At 45.6% G+C, this 6,000-nt stretch overlaps 1 pseudogene; it reads right to left on the bottom strand.

Annotated features, from left to right (window-relative positions):
* Positions 1-378: 378 nt before the first annotated feature.
* Positions 379-2,018, bottom strand: LOC143512437 (uncharacterized; annotated as a pseudogene).
* Positions 2,019-6,000: the final 3,982 nt, after the last annotated feature.

The following is a 6,000-nucleotide window of genomic DNA, read 5'->3' as shown; positions in this document are numbered from 1 at the left end:
CTCTTGACCATTGCCATAAGGTATGAAGGAGCTGGTCCATTTTTGGCTTTGTAGGCAAGCATCAGAATTTTAAACTGTATGCGAGCAGCCACGGGAAGCCAGTGAAGGGAGCGCAGCAGTGGAGTGACATGAGTGAACTTGGGTAGATTGAAGACAAGCCTTGCTGCTGCATTTTGGATCAGTTGCAAAGGCCTGATGGCCTGCAGAGGAAGACCAGCCAGGAGAGAGTTGCAGTAGTCGAGCCTTGAAATGACAAGAGACTGGACAAGCACCTGGGAGGCCTCCTAAGAGAGGAAGGGTCGGATACATCAGATGTTGTAGAGAAAGTATCTGCATGACCGAGTCAGGTTCGTAATATGGGCAGAGAATGACAACTGGTCATCCAGAGTCACCCCAAGGTTTTTTTGCATCTTTAGACGGAACAATCAAAGAGTTCTCGAATGAGATGGCAAGATCCTGCTGAGGACCTGTAGCTCCAGGGATGAACAGCAGCTCAGTCTTGCTGGGATTGAGCTTTAGATGATGAGCTGCCATCCATGAAGAGATGTCACTCAGACATGCCGAGATACGGCTGCAAACCTGAGTATCAGATGGTGGGAAGGAAAGCATTAGTTGAGTGTCATCAGCATAGCAGTGGTACAAGAAACCATGAGAGGTAATTACATCACCAAGAGAACGGGTGTAGAGTGAAAAGAGGAGAGGACCTAGCACTGAGCATTGAGGGACACCAGTAAGGAGCCTGCAAGGAGCAGATGTAGACCCTCTCCCTTGTAGAAGGATGACTTGGCAGCAGTAACCTCTGTTGAGAACTTGTAGAAGAGAGCTTGATAGGAGTGTAGGTCAGAGTCAAGCTGGGACTTCCTCCACTTCCTCTCTGCCTTTCTTAGCTCTCTCCGGTTGCTGCGTAGGACTTCAGTCAGCCACAGGGCAGGTGGGGAGGATCTGACTGGCCTGGAGGAAAGAGGACACAAAAGATTAACTGCAGACGAGAGTGAAGAAAGCAATGTATCTGTGGCTGTATCCAAGGAAAGAGATAGAAAGGAATCAGGATGTGGAAGGGTAGTAAGGATAGTTGAAGCCAGAGATGAGTGAGAGATGGAGTGCAGGTTACGTCGAGAGAATGATGAGCCTAAAGGAGAGGCATTGACAGGGAGAGCAGTAAGGGAGAATGTGAAAGATAGAAAGTGATGATCTGAGCAGTGCATGGGGGTTACTGTCATATCCAGTGCTGGGGCCGGTCTGCTGAAGATCAGGTCTAGGATGTTGCCTGCTCTGTGCGTTGGAGGGGTCAGGTTGAGAGCAAGGTTGAAGGATGAGAGCAGCGGTTCGAGACATGATGATTGCAGCTTGTTCGATGGAAGATTGAAGTCACCGAGGAGAATCAATGGGGTTCCATCAATGGGGAAGAGACTCAGAAGAACATCCAACTCGTCTAGGAAGTTACCTAGAAGAGAAGGAGGGCGGTAAATGACAATTATATTAAGTTTAGTGGGGAAAGATACAGTAACAGCATGATATTCAAAAGAAGATATAGACAGATGCGAAAAGTGGAGTAAAGTTCCACTTCCTAGACAAGAGCAAACCTGTGCCACCACCTCTGCCAGTCTGTCTCGGAGAGTGGGAGAAGTTAAAGGCAGAGGATAGGGCTGCTGGAGTCACAGAGCTCTCAGGAGTGATCCAGATCTCAGTCAAAGCCAGGAAGTGCAGTGAATGATGAGATGCTAAGGCTGAGATGAAGTCAGCTTTCCGAACCACAGATTGGCAATTCCAGAGTCCACCCATCACCCTGGTCTGAGAATGTGACGACCTTGGGGGATGGATGAGATTCCTTGCATTGCGCTTCTTGTGGTAACGATGGGAATGTCTGGCTCTGTGGGATGAAAGAGCAGGTATTGAAAAACACATGTTTAAAGTGCAGCAGTGAAGTAACTTGATGGTAAAGTAGTCGAGTGAGAGAAAGAAATACTTAGCCAAATTTGAAGGAGATTGCCTCTGTGTTGATGTATAATGGGACGAGGTAGAAGTAACCTGTCTAGTCGCTGTATACCGAATATATCTGCCTGGTGGCTAGTAAGGCCACTCCCAGCAGTTTCACACCTTGGGCTAACCTGAAACCACACCTGAAACTAGTAATAGCAATTAGCTCTAGAACCAGCAAAACAACCTGGTAACAAGCAGTCTAAGCCCAAAAGTAAATTGAAATACTCAGGCCTATCTTACCAGCAGAGAAGACAAATCTAATCAGGACACACTTGCACACTAATTCTAGTAGGGAACACCTCTCAATATATCTGCCTGGTGGCTAGTAAGGCCACTCCCAGCAGTTTCACACCTTGGGCTAACCTGAAACCACACCTGAAACTAGTAATAGCAATTAGCTCTAGAACCAGCAAAACAACCTGGTAACAAGCAGTCTAAGCCCAAAAGTAAATTGGAATACTCATGCCTACTTTACCAGCAGAGAAGACAAATCTAATCAGGACACACTTGCACACTGTTCACATAAGTTCTACAACAAGCTCTGCTAGTTCAGCAGCTAAAACAGCAGCGCCTAACTCTAGACGGGGAATTGTATGTGCAGCGGTAGGCGCCAATTTTGCCTTCCCAAGAACAAACCTGGTCTTGCATGTCCCGCTGATATTTTTCACCTTCAGATAGGCCACAGCTGCTATGGCCACAGGGGACGCATCTGAGAACACATGGATCTCTATCCTTTGGGCTTTGGAGAGCGAAATGTTCACATAAGTTCTGGGAACTTCCAAATCTGTCAGATGTTGTAACGAGTTCTTCCATGATTCCCAATTAGCCTTCTTTTCTAATGGTAGTGGAACATCCCAATCCACGGAACTAGAAGTTAGTTGACGCAGCAGAATCTTTCCCTGGATTGTAATGGGAGCCACAAATCCAATAGGATCAAAAATACTATTCACTGTGGCCAGAACTCCTCTACGTGTGAAGTGATATGGAAGACAAAAGGTATCGCTCTTGAGATCCCAGCCCATTCCAAGGCTCCTTTGGGTAGGAAGAGTGTCCACTTCTGGATCCAGGTCTTTCAGATCCTTTCCATGATCTTCAACTGGGAATTCCATGAGAACTGCAGGACAATTTGAGGCTATCTTATGAAGCCTCAAGTTAGAGGTCACAAGCATCTCTTGAGTTCTTCTCAGTAGGTCTACTGCTTCGTCGACGGTAGGTAGACATGTAATCCCATCATCAACATAGAAATTGTATTTTACTAACTCCTCTGCATCCTTTCCGAATTCATACACCCCAAGCTGAGCTGCACGGCGGAGTCCGTAGATTGCTACGGCAGGTGAAGGACTGTTACCAAACAAGTGGACCGTCATTCTGTATTCACCTACCTATTTTGTCATGTAATTTTCTTTGAACCATAGAAATTTTAAAAAATCACGATGGTCTTGTCGTACAATGAAACCAGGTTTGCCAACTCTCACGCATTGAGTGTGAGACACACGCATTTGACCGTTTTCACACGCTCTCACGCCACACTTCCGATATCTCACGCCGAAAAAAAATATCCAGTTTATTTACCTCAGATCCACATATATGATTCAATACGTTACTAGTTCGCTAGCTCTGGCGCCATCCACCGGCGATATAACACTGAATCTGTGTCCATTTTACGTTCGCCACCCCCCCCCGCTCAACAAAATACACTTGCCACCGGCTCCAGGTTAAAATCTCACTCCAAGCGAACGTCAAAAGTTGGCAACCCTGTGAAACTGTGGTACATTTGTTCAATATCGGCAGTTATAGCAACTGCTTCTTGGTGGAAGCGTAGCAAGACCCCCAACAAGGTGTTATTCAAATCAGGGCCTGATAGGAGTACCTGGTTTAGGGACATACCTTTGTCCCATGCGCTTGACTCAAAAACAACTCTAATTTGGCTTGGTTTACGGGGATGGTAAACACCGAAAAGAGGCAGATACCAGACTTCTTCTCCTTCTTTGGGAGCTGGTGCCAACTCTGCATGACCAAGATCCAGGATTCTTTGCATGAAGTCCACGAAATGTTCTTTCATCTGTGGTTTCTTCTTCAGTGTCTGACAAAGTGAATGCAACCTTTTCATGGCTAGATCTCTGTTATTGTGAAAACGGGCCTTAGTGTACGAAATGGAAGTGGCGCCACCCAACTATTCGATTCATCTATGAACATTTCTTTGTCCATTATTTCCATGAACAATCTGTCTTCAATGGATGGTGCAATCTTTTCATCGTCTATTGTCTTTTCAAAGACTGTGCTTCCCAATGTGCATTTTGTTGCATTTGAAGTGACATGAGCAACATGGTTGAAAGGAGATGTTTGGTGCACCTTAATGCTGAACTTCTTTTTCACATAAATGACATTGGGGCATGGAAAGCAAATGCTAGGACGTCCATTTGACAAGATGTTAGTGCGAAACGTGTTCACATCAGCTGGTCTGTGTGCAGAACCCAGGCAGACATCCCCAACTATAACCCAGCCCAGGTCTAGTCGTTGTGCAAAGGGGGTGTCATTGGGACCACTGAGCTGCGCCCTGACCTTGTGTAATTGAAGGATGTCTCTTCCAAGAAGTAAAAGTATCTTTGCATGGGGGTCTATACTAGGAATCTCATGAGCTATGGGTTTCAGGTGTTCAAAGTGTCGTGCAGCTTCGGGAGTTGGAATTTCAGAACGATCATCAGGCATGTGATCACATTCAATAAGTGTAGGTAGTGACACTTACGTCGCCATCTAGGGACTCAATCTGGAATCCAACTGCCCTTCTCCCTGAAGTTTCAGAAATACCAGTGCAGGTGCGCAAGGTGTAAGGAGTGTTGTTGCCCTCAATGTTAAACAGATCAAAAAACACAGACTTGGCTAAGGATTTGTTACTTTGTTCATCTAGAACAGCATACATCTTCAGCATGTTTTCTGGGCAGTTCCGAGGGTACACGTTAACCAGGCAAATTTTAGAGCATGATTTGGGGCTTGGACCAGTACCACAGACTTCTGTGCATTTTGACGTGATATGTGTAGTCTGGGTTCGTTCTTCCTCCCCGCCATACTTTGGCAAGGCTTCCTGGTTCCACGGAGCTGGTCCCGGATGAAGGGCTGAAATGTGTCTCTCACTGTTACATTCATAGCACTTGATTGAAGCTTTACAGTCCTTTGCGATGTGACTCGTGGAAGAATAGCACCTGAAGCATATTCCTTGGTCCTTGAGGTAGTTCTTTCGCTCTTCTAATGGTTTTGCTCTGAGACCTCTACGTCTCAAAGGGTGAGCCTTTTTGTGCAGTGGGCACTGTTTCTCAACGTCTGTTATCTTTATAGCAGATGTGTGTGTTGCATACTCATCCATTTGTGCTACTCCTGTTTTATGAGTGGTGATAGAAAACTTTGCAGGGCTTGGTCTTTTGACAGTCATATCTGACCTTGTGTGAAATGCACCAGAAGAAAGGTTAAAACTTGGGTCATTTCTTGCATCAGCTTTACAACAGACAAATTGCGCAAAGACAGAAAATGGAGGAAAAATGACTGTGTAGCTTTTTATATTGAGACCCAGAAGAAATCCATCTTTCCTGCAGATTGTGAGGTAACTTTTCAACAATTGGATTAACACCTCTTGATGTGTCCAAGTATGAAAGCCCTAACAAGTAGCCTTCCGATTTTGCAGACTCCACTTCAAGCAATAAATCTCCAAGCTCTCTGAGCTTTAGGGGATCTTTGTTGTTGAGTTTAGGGAAGTTTTCAATTTTGTTTAGAAGGGCCTTTTCAACAACTTCGGAGGCTCTGTAGGTCTCTTCTAATCTTTCCCAAGCTTTCTTGAGACCAATATCAGGATACCTAACATGCACAGCTCGGATTCTCTTCACATACTCAGCTGACTGATGTCCAAGCCACTTCATCAAAAGATCTAGTTCCTCACTTGGAGAAAGGTTCAGACCTGCTTTGGCATTCAAGAAAGACGTCTTCCAAGCCCAGTAATTTTATGGGCGATCGTCAAACCTGAGGAGCCCA

This window comes from Brachyhypopomus gauderio, chromosome 1 (genome assembly GCF_052324685.1).
Source record: "Brachyhypopomus gauderio isolate BG-103 chromosome 1, BGAUD_0.2, whole genome shotgun sequence".
NCBI lineage: Eukaryota > Metazoa > Chordata > Actinopteri > Gymnotiformes > Hypopomidae > Brachyhypopomus > Brachyhypopomus gauderio.
This window is presented reverse-complemented; position numbering and strand designations above follow the sequence as displayed.